Below are 13,096 nucleotides of genomic sequence, written 5' to 3'. Positions count from 1 at the left end.
TTAGTTTTTTGAAAGTCAAGTTCCCTGATGAAGTGGACTAACCAGGTGTATCATGGGGAACATATTTCTTAAAGGTTTACGAAGAGATATGGCAGATGCACAGACTTATACACACACATACACACGAAGACACACACCTACAAACACACACACACACCATCTCTCTCCCTTTGGATGATACGTTTAAATAACTGATGCACTTGGATTTGCCTGAATCTGATTAACATTTATAACCATGGAATCAATCATACAAGATTAATGACCTGACTAATATCACATTACTGACAGCAAAGCATCAAAGTTACATTTGCTTTATAACAAAACCAGAAGAAAACAAAAAGAAATCATGAATCCACGATGTGTACGCAAGGGAGAAGCTAAAACCATTTTCCCTCACATTCTTAAGAAGTTTGCATACATGTTTTTTTTTCCCTTCCTCTGCATTCTGAGAAGAGAGCAGTTTCCCGCCATCGCAAACCTTTCCCTGGGGAGTATTTTCCCGGAGACTCTTTTCAAACCTCTTTCGTCTACGGCCCTCATATGAGCTCTTATCCTGTGTCTTATTTGTCTATGCTGCTTTTATTGCATTTCCCTGTTTCTTCTTTTTTTGTCACATTTGCGTCTTGTGTCTTTGTCTCTGTTGCGTTTGCTTGCTTCATTTCCTCTCGTGTGTGGCAAATGTTTGTCTTATATTCCCAAGCGCATTTCCCATTTTCTCTCCCTTGGAAATAAACGAAAGAAAACGGCCCTCGTCTGTGTTTACATTCCGAGGACGGTTAGATTACCAACAATGAGACACGATACTAAGAGAACCTCCCGTTTTCCGTCATTTCTACAAGGTATATCTTTTCTGGTGTAAAATAGCTCTACAAAAGGGAAATGTGGATACCATGCGAATAGAAAAAAATGGAAAATATACGATACAAGAAGGGGAGGACAGAAAAAACGAGAAGAGTGAGGCATGGAGAGAGAGAAAAAAGAAATTGCTCTGGAAATAAAGCGAGAACTGCAACACGAGAAGGAAATTGGACGTATCACCAAAAAGGGGGAGAAACTTGCAAGGAAATAAAAATAAAAGAGGAACTATCTCAAGAAATATATAAAGGGAAATCAACAAGAGACCGGACTTATCGCTACTCTTTTGTTTGGACACAAGTTACGACTTTTGAAAAGGTTCGGATTACCGTTCGAAACTTTGCCAGAAGCAGCTCCCATCAGGCTTGGCGGGTAAGGCTTTCTGTTTATATTTCCAGATGATGTGTTCATATTTTCCGAACTTTTGTTGTAGAGTATCTTTCCTCTCTCTCTCTCTCTCTCTTTGTATGTGTGTGTGTGTGTGTGTGTGTGTGTGTGTGTGTGTGTGTGTGTGTGTGTGTGTGTGTGTGTGTGTGTGTGTGTGTGTGTGTGTATGTGTATGTGTATGCATAATCAAAAATACTATACCAATAATAAATGTGTAAATAATATGTAGATATATGTTAACATATGCATATATACATACATATATATATATATATATATATATATATATAAAATATATATATATATATATATATATATATATATATATATATATATATATATAATATATGTACATACACGCACACACACACACAATATATGTGTGTGTGTGTGTGTTTGTGAGTGAATGAGTGTGTGTGTGTGTTTGTGAGTGAATGAGTGTGTGTGTGTGTTTGTGAGTGAATGAGTGTGTGTGTGTGTGTGTGTGTGTGTGTGTGTATGTGTGTGTGTGTGTGTGTGTGTGTGTGTGTGTGTGTGTGTGAGTGTGTACGCACGCGCGTGTATGCTCGTGAAATTTACGGAGCAGATCGCCACGTTTCACGTAGTAAAAGTATCTTCAAAAGAAGTTTATCGAGGCAGATTTCCTCATTATTGCAGGTAATTTTTAGAGACCGACAATCAAACAGATGGACCGATAGATTAAACTGATCAATAGATAGATAGAGAAAAAAGAGAGAGTGAGAAAGACATATAAATTGAGACAGACAGATAGACCACTAACAATCACAGATTACAAATTATAAACAGATACATTGATTAATAAACAGACGTTTGATTAATTAAGAAATCAAGTTAGAGAGAGAGGCACTCCACCAAATTCGTTCAAATTCATCCTATCCAAGAGGAAGAAATGACAAAATGGAATGAATAGATGGTCCGGATGTAAAGGGAGATGCGTGTCGAGGCTCCGGGTGTATTGAATAGACGTGGGAATTATCGAACGGTCGTGGGAATTATAGAAGTAGCGTGGGAATGTCAGCATAGCCGTGGGAATCATCGGACGTTCTTGGGAAAATATAGATATAGATATAGATATAGATATAAGGAACGGGAAATACTTGGTAGGATATCTCTGTCTACGTATTCTAGTCAAAAATCTACAAAATCTACAAGCTCTATGCTTATTTCTTATCGATTTGCATGACGAAGAGATCGAATATGAATTTCCCGTCGGCGTAATGCATGCCGCATGATACTGCATGGTATTTAATCACCCCCAGAAGCGAATTAGCCGCCATTGTCTGTTCGCGAAACTCAGAGAGGAACACCGAAATTACCGGAGAGAAGTGAGATATCAAAAAGCAATTTGTTCTCTAGCAACAAAGGCACTGGAGGGAGGAACGATGTTTTGATTATAAGACCCTTTGTCAAACTATGAGACGCCATGATGATATTCGCATCTCTCTTATCATATGTACATGTAAGTATGTATATATATGTATACACACACACACACACACACACACACACACACACACACACACACACACACACACACACATATATATATATATATATATATATATATATATATATGTATGTATGTATGTAGGTGTCTATATATAAATATGAACTAAAATATCTCAATATGGGGAACTGAATTGTCCTATTCGTCGTCTTGCAGGACATTAACTTGCAAGTTTGTATTTCCTTTCTCCCTCCATTCCGAAGCTAAAGTCTAGGGAGATGAGGTAAAAATTGTAGTACATTTATGGTACGTTAATCTTCCCAGCCCTAATTTACCGTGATAAAACCTTTCAATTAATGCCAAACGGATAATAAATGAAGAGAGAGAGAGAGAGAGAGAGAGCGAGGGAGAGGGAGAGGGAGAGGGAGAGGGAGAGAGAGAGAGAGAGAGAGAGAGAGAGAGAGAGAGAGAGAGAGAGAGAGAGAGAGAGAGAGAGAGAGAGAGAGAGAGCGAGGGCGAGAGTGAGAGAGAGAGAGAGAAAGAGAGAGAGAGAGAGAGAGCGAGAGAAAGAGAGAGAGAGAGAGAGAGAGAGAGAGAGAGAGAGAGAGAGAGAGAGAGAGAGAGAGAGAGAGAGAGAGAGAGATAGCGAAAGAGCGAGAGCGAGAGACAGAGAGAGCGAGAGCGAGAAAGAGACACGTAGACACACAGAACACAAGAATACACATATCCAGATCCTAGTGCAATCTCGACCACTTAACAGTTAAACGTTTAGATCAAAGACGCAACGATATAATGCAATATCCTTTTCAATTTCAAACCACTGAGATAGCTCTGCCAGGATTTTGAAAATCGGTGATTTCGGGATTAGCGAATCTCGGCTTTTAAAAGGGAATTCAGGGGTTTTCAGCCAGCGGACAATAAAGTTGAATCCGATCTGGCGATTAGAGAACATTAAGTGTGAATTAAGATCCAGTTCTCTTTAGACTACTTGCGTCAAGGGGGTTTATGTGGCTTCCGTGGACGAATTTTTTTTCTTTTCTTTTCTCGCTCTTCTGTTTCTTGCTCTCTTTTTCTCTTTCCCTCACTCTCTCTCTCTCCAATTCTTTCTCTCTCTCTCTCCAATTCTTTCTCTCTCTCTCTTTCTCTCTCTCACTTTCCCTCGATCTCTTTTTCTTACTGCATCTTTCTTTCTCTCACTCTCTCTTTCTCTCTCTCCCTCCATCGCTTTCTCTTACTCAATCTTTTTCTCTCTCTCCATCTCTCTCTCTCTCTCTCAACCCCACTTTCTTTCTCTCACACACTCTCTCTCACTCTCCCTCCATCTCTTTCTTTTACTGCATATCTCTCTCTCTCTCTCTCTCTCTCTCTCACTCTCTCTCACTGCACATCTCTCTCACACCTCCTCCCTCCCCCCTCTCTCTCTTTCTCTCTTTCTGCCTATTTGTCATCATTCTACTTTCCTATACCCGTCACGTTTCTGTATTTATATGTTTATAGTTATATTTATATATTTATAGAGAAATCCCTATATTTGAAATGTATAATATTTATGTATCTGTCTATTTAGAGACAAGGAGAAACTATAAATACCTAGATATATTAGTAGATAGTTAAATAATGGAAGAGAAAATCCACCAAGGATATCCAAAGGAAAAGATAAGCTGAATACCAGAGTTATTGATAAGCGTTCCGTTCTCCCACCGCCCCCCCCCCCTGCCTCTCATCCCTCTCCATCCCTCTTTCTTTCCTCCTATTCTTCCCCTCCTTCTATATCTTCTTATCTCATGCACCACGCCTACCTTTCCTTCCTCTTATCTTCTCTATCCTCGGCTATCTTCTCTCCTTTCTTCTTGCTCCTCCCCTCTCCCCTCTCTTTCTTTTCCTCGCTCCTCCCCCTCTCCCCTCTCTCCCCCTCTTCCTTTGCTCCTCCCCCTCTCCCCTCTCTCTCCCTCCTCCTTTGCTCCTCACCCTCTCCCCTCTCTCCCCTTCCTTTGCTTCTTCCCCTCTCCCCTCTCCCCTTCCCTCAATGCCCCCCTTCCCTCACTCCTTCTCCTTCCCCCTCTCTCCTCCCCGCATTCCACCCATCCCCCCTCTTTTCTCCCCTTTCCTCGCTCCTTCACTCTCCCCTCGCTTCCTCTCATCGCAATTTTCCTCTTCCTTCACAACTTTCCCTCTCCCTCATCACTGCCTTTGAAGGGCAACCAGCGTGTGCAAGATATCTAGGGGAGCTCTTGTAAGATAACGTTCGTCCGTACGATAGATATAAGTGTGAGTGAGTGAGTGAGTGAGTGGGTGAGGGGATGAGTTCGTGTGTGTGTGTGTGTGTGTGTGTGAGAGAGAGAGAGAGAGAGAGAGAGAGAGAGAGAGAGAGAGAGAGAGAGAGAGAGAGAGAGAGAGAGAGAGAGAGAGAGAGAGAGAGAAAGAAAGAGAAAGAGAGAGAAGAGAGAGAGAGAGAGAGAGAGAGAGAGAAAGAGAGAGAGAAAAAAAAAAGAGAGAAAGAGAGAGAGAGAAAAAAAAAGAGAGAAAGAGAGAGAGAGAGAGAGAGAGAGAGAGAGAGAGAGAGAGAGAGAGAGAGAGAGAGAGATTAATTTGGAATTAGGCAGAGACTTTCCGCCAATTAACGCTCTCCGCCAACTCTAAGTCTTGAGATTTTCTAGGGTTACCCGGACTCTGAAGGTGAGAACAGAGAGGGAGAACCATGTGTGTATTTATATATGCACACACACACACACACACACACACACATACACACAGACAAACACACACACACACACAAACACACACACTCAAACAAACAAACAAACAAACAAACACACACACACACGCGCGCACACACAGACACACAGACACACACACACACACACACACACACACACACACACACACACACTCCTGTCGTTCAAATACAACTACCAAGCACTATCACCACTCCTTTCCTTCAATCAGAAACTTACAAAAATAAAAGCCAAAGAACAAGAGAATAAAAGGAAAAAAAAAACAAAACAAAAAAAAAAACACCGGAAACGTATCGAAAACTTTTCTATTTTCTTCCTCGTTTTCGACAGAGTAGAATGTAAACAAAAATCCTGCCGTCAGCTGATTCTCGATTCCTTCTTACGAGACGACAAAGAATCTATCATCTCTTCGAATGGGGTTGAATTCTCTTCCTTGTGGATTATGTATACGTATATATTTTTTTCTTGGGGTTTTATATGTTTTATTGTTTTTTTTGTGGTTGTTCTTTGGATAAATACATCTTTTTGTGTGATATCTATTATTATATTTTCTCTTATTTGCTAGTTAATCAATTTGCGATAGCCATCTGTTCCATAGCGATCAATATCATTGTTATTTTTATTTATATTATATTACACGAAGACGATACTGCTTTCCTTTTAGGATAAATGAATTGATGTAGATGTCATTTGAAACTGTTTTAAGCATTGTTAAGAAGAAATGGAAAGTTACACAAACCTGAAATTTAGTAAATACTAAAAATATATATTTTTCGTAAAGACACCCATTTCTTCCCTCTCTCTCTCTCCTTCCTTCTCCCTCTCTTTTTCCATCCCTCTAACTCTCCTTCTCGCTCCTTCTTCTCCTTCTCCACCTCCCTCTCTTTCCTTCTCTCTCCCTTACCTCCCCCCTCTTCCTCTTCTTGCGTCTGCCTTTCATTCCATCTCCCACTCTCACTCTCACTATCCGACCACTCATTCCTTTTCCTCTTCTCTCCCCCTCCCTTTCTCTAACCCCTTTCTTTCTCTTACATTCCTCCCCTCCCCTCCTCCCTTTCCTTCGTTCCAACTTCTCCCTGTCTCCTTCCCTGAACCATCTACCTCCCTTTCCCACATTCTTACAAATATCCCAACCCAGAAATAGTGATTTTCTTCCGTGAACTTCCCAAACTTTGCTAACTCGGAAACTCGCTCGCCCCGCCGATCCTCTCGCCCCATCGCCCCCCCCCCCCTCAAAAAAAAAAAAAAAAAAAAAAAAAAAAAAACAGCCCCCTCCAAGGACAAAAGCAAAACAACAAAATTAAAACACTAATTTTGTTTTAACAATGCAACTTCATTGTGAGATAAATACTAAAAGTTGACTGGGAATATTTAATCAACTAGCTAATGTAAACAAAGTTTGCTCACACGTGCTTGATCAAATGGGCCATATAGTATATATGTATACACACACACACACACACACACACACACACACACACACACACACACACACACACACACATATATATATATATATATATATATATATATATATATATATATACGTACGCACATGTATACGTACGTACTGTGAACATAATTTTCTTCATGTTTGTGTATTAAAGTCATCAATATCATAACCATTGATGCTGATAAGGTTGATAGCGATAACACTAAAAAAAATAACGATAATGAAGATAATGATAATGTTAATGAGGATGATAATGGTAGTAATGATTATGATGATAATGATGATGATAATATAAATGATTATGATAAAGATGACATAGATAATATTTTTGATACGATGGTATAATAACAGTAACTGATAATTTTGATAATAATAATAATGATAATGATTAATATCAACGATAATTATAACAACCATTATGATAAAAGTGATAATAATAATGATAATGACAATAGTGATGACAATATTAATGATGACAATGACGATTAAACAATAATAATAATATTAATCATGATAAAAATCACAATAATAATGCTAATGATAAAAATGGTATTAATGATAAAAAGTAATAAGTATAATGATTATGCAAATAACAACAATTAGGATAATAATACTAACAGTAATGATAACAATAATAATGCTATTGATAAAGTTGATGGTGACAATGATTTTGATTAAAAGGATCATGATAATGATAGTATTAATGATTGTCATTATGATGATAGTAATGATAATGATAATAGTAATGGTAGTGATGATAATAGCAATGATAATGATGATAAGAGTAATGATAATGATGATAATAGCAATGATAATGATGATAAGAGTAATGATAATGATGATAACAGTAATGATAGTGATGATAATAGCAATGATAATGATAATAGTAATGATAATGATTATAAAAGTAATGATAATAATGATAATAATGGTAGTGAAAATGAGAATGATAATAATGCATATATGTATACATGCATGCAGTACAAAATGAACTCTTTATCATAATAGTCCCTAGAAAGATGTCTGAAAAGCAAAGAAAAAAAATCTATATCACTCGACAGTTCAACTGGACTCGCCTTCTACCCTCCTTCCCCTTCCCCTTTATCCCCCTCTCTCCCTACCCCCATCCTTATGTGTTCCATTCAAGTCACCCCCCCACCCCTTCCCTTATCCCTCACCCCCCTCCCTTATCCCCCTTCTATCCTTCTCTTTCGACATCCACCTTTGTACCCCAATCCTTCTTTCCTCGTCCCCCTACCCTTTACCCCCCCCTACCCCCTCCTTCTTTACTCTCCCCTTTCCCCCTCTCCCCCCTCACCCCCCCCCTCCCTCAATAGGACTCCCTCTGGGCATCCTCAGATAAAGAATTATCTCTCAGAACCCCGTGGGAGAGACAGAGAGAATCGCTACGTTCACGTTCGGTGTTCTTGTCCGGTGACGATCGATAGGCTTTTGTTTTCGTTTTTTTTCTTTTTTTTTGTCTCGCGGAAATGTCATATTTTATGAGCGTGTGTGTGCGTATGTGTGTATATATGTGTGTATGTGTGTGTGTGTGTGGGGGGGGGGGGAGGATGTGTGTGTTTGTGTGGATGTTTTTGTTTTTAAAAGTGTGTCTAGATGTATGTGGGTGTATGTGAGTGAGTGAGTATCATTATGTGTGTGTGTGTGTACGTTTGAATGTGTGTCTGGATGTGTACATGTGTGCGTGTTTAGATGTGTGGATTCCATAAGGTATTCTAGTAACCTTGCATGATAATCCGGGCTCAGGTATCTTGCAAGGTGGAATCTTTTGCTGTTTTATTTAAGAAAAAGAAAATTGCAGAAAGAATTTTGTTTCGACTGGACACCCACCCACATGAGCAGATACATGTAAATACACACCAAAATTATTTAAACACTTTAAATCTATGAATGAATATATACATATATATACATATAAACATGCACACTAGCACCCCCTCTCGTCAATACCTCCATAGCACCCCCCTCCCCCTCCCCCTTCCCCTCCATGCCCTCACTACATCCGCTCATTCGAAGAGCCAATAACAACTTCCTGCAGCCGGGATTGCATGGTCATGAATGGGGTGATGGGGGGGAGGGGGGAGAGGGGGTAAAGGAAAGGGGCAGATAGGGGAAGAGAAGAGAAGAGCAGGAGGGAATGGGGAAGTGGGGAGAGGGGGGGGGGTGTTCGGATAGGGGAGCGAGGTAGGAATTCGTCCATTTGGTAAGAGGAATATCAGGATTGGGGGTGTGGGGGAGTGGGGGAAGAGGGGGAGGGGTGTGGGGGAGTGGGGGAGGGGAGGGGGAGTGGGGGAGGGGGGGTAGAGGGTATCTGCTGTCCGGATATTGCACGTTCTGGGCGAGGGCCGGTGCTGTCATAAGAAAAAGAGAAAGAAAAAATAATTCACATCACAAACGTCTTTACCTTTTTGGCTTTGTGACTTGACTCTTGTTAATGATCATTTAATTAACCATTTTTGGTAAAAAATCTTTCGGTGCAATTATGCTTTCGTACAAGCGCGGATTTTACCCTTTTTTTGTTACTATTACCTCAAGATCCTGAATCTATAAGCAAATGTTTTCCTATAACTTTCTCCGCAAACAACTGATATGAATGTTATTTGTTTTCAAAGTAATATTAGTTTTCATTTCTTTTTATTCAAAGAAAGATTCAGGAATACATTCTTTATAAAATCTCGAGGTCGCTGTAACCAAACTAACCAACTTAACTTAACCCATACAAACTAACTTAGCCTAACCTAACTGAACTAACCTAACATCTCAACCTAATCTAACTAACCTAATCTAACCAACCTAACCTAATCTAACCTAACCTAACCTAATCTATCCAAACTAACCTAATCTAACCAACCTAACCTAATCTAACCAAACTAACCTAATCTAACCAACCTAACCATATCTAACCAAACTAACCTAATCTAACCAAACTAATCTAATCTATAAATTCCTTTTTATATTACGAAACAAACCGATTGTTACGGCTCTTAAGCGGATCTTTACCAACCAATCTAACCAAACATAGGTGATTAACCAGTCCAATTATCTGTGAGCTGGAGGCAATGATTCTTATCTTTAAGAATTAAACAATATTCTTATGAATTATGCGGGGAGAATGTTTTAAGGGAATATTTGACTCATAAGTCAAAGATCTTGATGTAGCATTAAAGAAAGATGGGAGTTTGTGATTTTCCGAAAGTGAAATAATTCTATTTTTTATTATACTGATATTATTGCCCATTCACACACACACACACACACACACACACACACACACACACACACACACACACTCATTGACTATATTTTCGTATTTTTGATGCTGCTACTCATGTTCTTTACTCTTTCTCTCTCTCTCTCTCTCTCTCTCTCTCTCTCTCTCTCTCTCTCTCTTTTCCTCTCTCTCTCTCTCTCTCTCTCTCTCTCTCTCTCTCTCTCTCTCTCTCTCTCTCTCTCTCTCTCTCTCTCTCTCTCTCTCTCTCTCTCTCTCTCTCCCCCTCTCTCTCTGTTCATCATTTTATCTATAAATTTTTAAACATTGCGGCCTATCACCTTTAATAAAAGGGAATTTATTGACAAAATACATCGATCTCACCTATGGTCTGAAAGGAAAAGGAGAGAGAGAAAATAATAAGAATAAAAAAGAAGAAGGAAGAAACAAAAGAAAAAGAGAAAGGAAAGAAGAAGAAGAAGAAGAAAAGAATAACAGCTTATGGGTGATGACATGAGTGTCATTTTAACTTATTTTTTTCTGAAATGTTTTCGTATGAATAAAGTTATTATATTTGTTAACTTCGTTGTCATGCTACCACCTAACTAAGCCAGTCTAACAGAATTTACATTATTGCAAATGACGTTGGCAACAATAACGAGATCATTTCACATACTGACCTTCCTTACAGTGACGTGTTCCGATGTCACACAGTAATTGACTTTGGATATATTTTAATTCAGTAAAAGTGATGGCATTTTGTACATAAAGCTAAAGCGGGTTTTGACGCACAATCCTCATTTTTGCGCTAAATATTCATAATGACGAATCAAAGTTTTAGACAATTTTCAATAATCGAAATACATTGAATTGCATCTATTTACTAACTAAAAGTGGTGAAGATGATGATGAGGATGATGATGATGAAGTTGATGATGATGATAGTAATAAATGTAGTAATGATAATGATAATAATAACATCAACATTAATAATAATTATTGTATTCATGATAATAATATTGATGATAATGATAAAAAAATATGATAAGGATAAGGATAAGGATGATGTCAATCCTAATAGTAATAATGATAATGACAATAATAATGATTAGGATATTAACCAAAATAATGATGATAATAATAATAATGATGGTAACAAAAATAATGATAACATTAATAGTGATAATAATAATAGTAACAACAACAACAATAATAATAATGATAATAAGAATGATGATTATGTTAATGATAACGATTTGGCCAACAATGATAATTTTAACAATGATGATGATAAAAATAATGGTCATAGTAACGATAGTAATATAAATGATAATGAGGAATAATTATGATAAAGACAATAATAATGATAGTAAGAAAAATGATTCGTCCATTCATCATCAACATAAGGATCACAATTATCATCAATATTGGTATAATTATAATCATAATAATCTATAAAAAAAATCGCCTCTATACAGTTGCAAAAATCTGCAACATTTTATGAATAGATGAAGTGAATGTCTTATAACTGGTCTCTGTGCGTTCAAAGACCATCTTTCGGTCCGGGGAATAATTCAGCGTTCCATTTCGTACAAATCCTATTAAAAAAAAAACATGATTCAAATTCTCAAAAGAAGAAGACAAAATGAAAATAAAAGTAAAAAAAAAAAAAAAAAGAGTCAAAACATCTCCCGCAAAGATAACTTGCTGAATTTAGAACCACAAAAAAAAAAGAAAAAAAGAAAAAAAAAAGGACAGACGAAGAAAATCTGAAAGAACCCGTCGAGCGCGAAAATAAGTTCCAGTGAAATTTAAAGGCAAAGACGAAATTACGAAAGCTTTCATGCAACTTCCTTTAACATAAGACATGGCTCGCTCTTCTTTTTTTTTTCTCTTGAAACTTAATAGTATGACTCGATTCGGAAGCGTCTATCATAAGAATGTGTGGGGAAAAGATGAGGATGCATAAAGAAGAAGCAAAAGGAAGAGAAGATGTATGCATACACGCACACACACACACGCATGAACACACACACACACACACACACACACACACACACACACACACACACACACACACACACACACACACACACACACACACACACACACACACGCATATATATATACATATATATATATATATATATATATATATATATATATATATATATATATATATATATATATATATAATGTTAACCTCCAGTCTTATGCCTTTAAAAAAGTATAAGCGTATCGATTTTGACCATAACATGATAATGATAGCCTAATTGCTGCAATTGATAACCTGAAAATGGGAGAAAAATATAACTGGTTTGGGAGAAAAATTTATTTAGAAATCACTCACACAAAAAAAAAAGAAGTACATACGAGATAATTAAAAAGCCATTGATTTAAAAAATACAAACTAGAAATATTACCATTAATTACTTACAAGAAGACAATAATCCCGAAGAAATAACTAAGAAAACAGGGAGACAATCGCGATTATTACCATAGTATGTGCACTCGCCGACCATGATGTACAAAATCCTGGGATAATTGGCAATATAATTGGTCTCCCTTCCTCAATCAGCAACGCGTTAGGGTTAATCAACCAAATTACCATACGGGGATTAGTACGTAAGTATTTGTTTGGTTGTTGGGATGGTGGTACTCGTGGACTATTTGTTTGTGTGTGTACTTATTGTTGGAACGGGTTTTGTGTGATTTTGGTTCGGCCAGTGCAAGGTGTATGTGTATGTGTGCTTGCTTGTTTGTTTGTTTGTTTGTGTGTGTGTGTGTGTTTGTGTTATTTTTTGTGTGAATGCGGGGGGAGTGAGTGTGTGTGTGTTTGTGTGTTTATGTTGGTTATGGGTTATGTAAGTTATGCTTATGTAAGCTATGTTTATGTTATGTTTATGTAAGTCTTATGTTTGTGTAAGTGTGTGGGTTTGTGTTTGTATCATGTGTTTATGTAAGTTTGC

Source organism: Penaeus japonicus, unplaced genomic scaffold (genome assembly GCF_977035675.1).
Source record: "Penaeus japonicus unplaced genomic scaffold, GWHDUDI00000001_assembly GWHDUDI00000029, whole genome shotgun sequence".
Classification (NCBI taxonomy): domain Eukaryota; kingdom Metazoa; phylum Arthropoda; class Malacostraca; order Decapoda; family Penaeidae; genus Penaeus; species Penaeus japonicus.
This window is presented reverse-complemented; position numbering follows the sequence as displayed.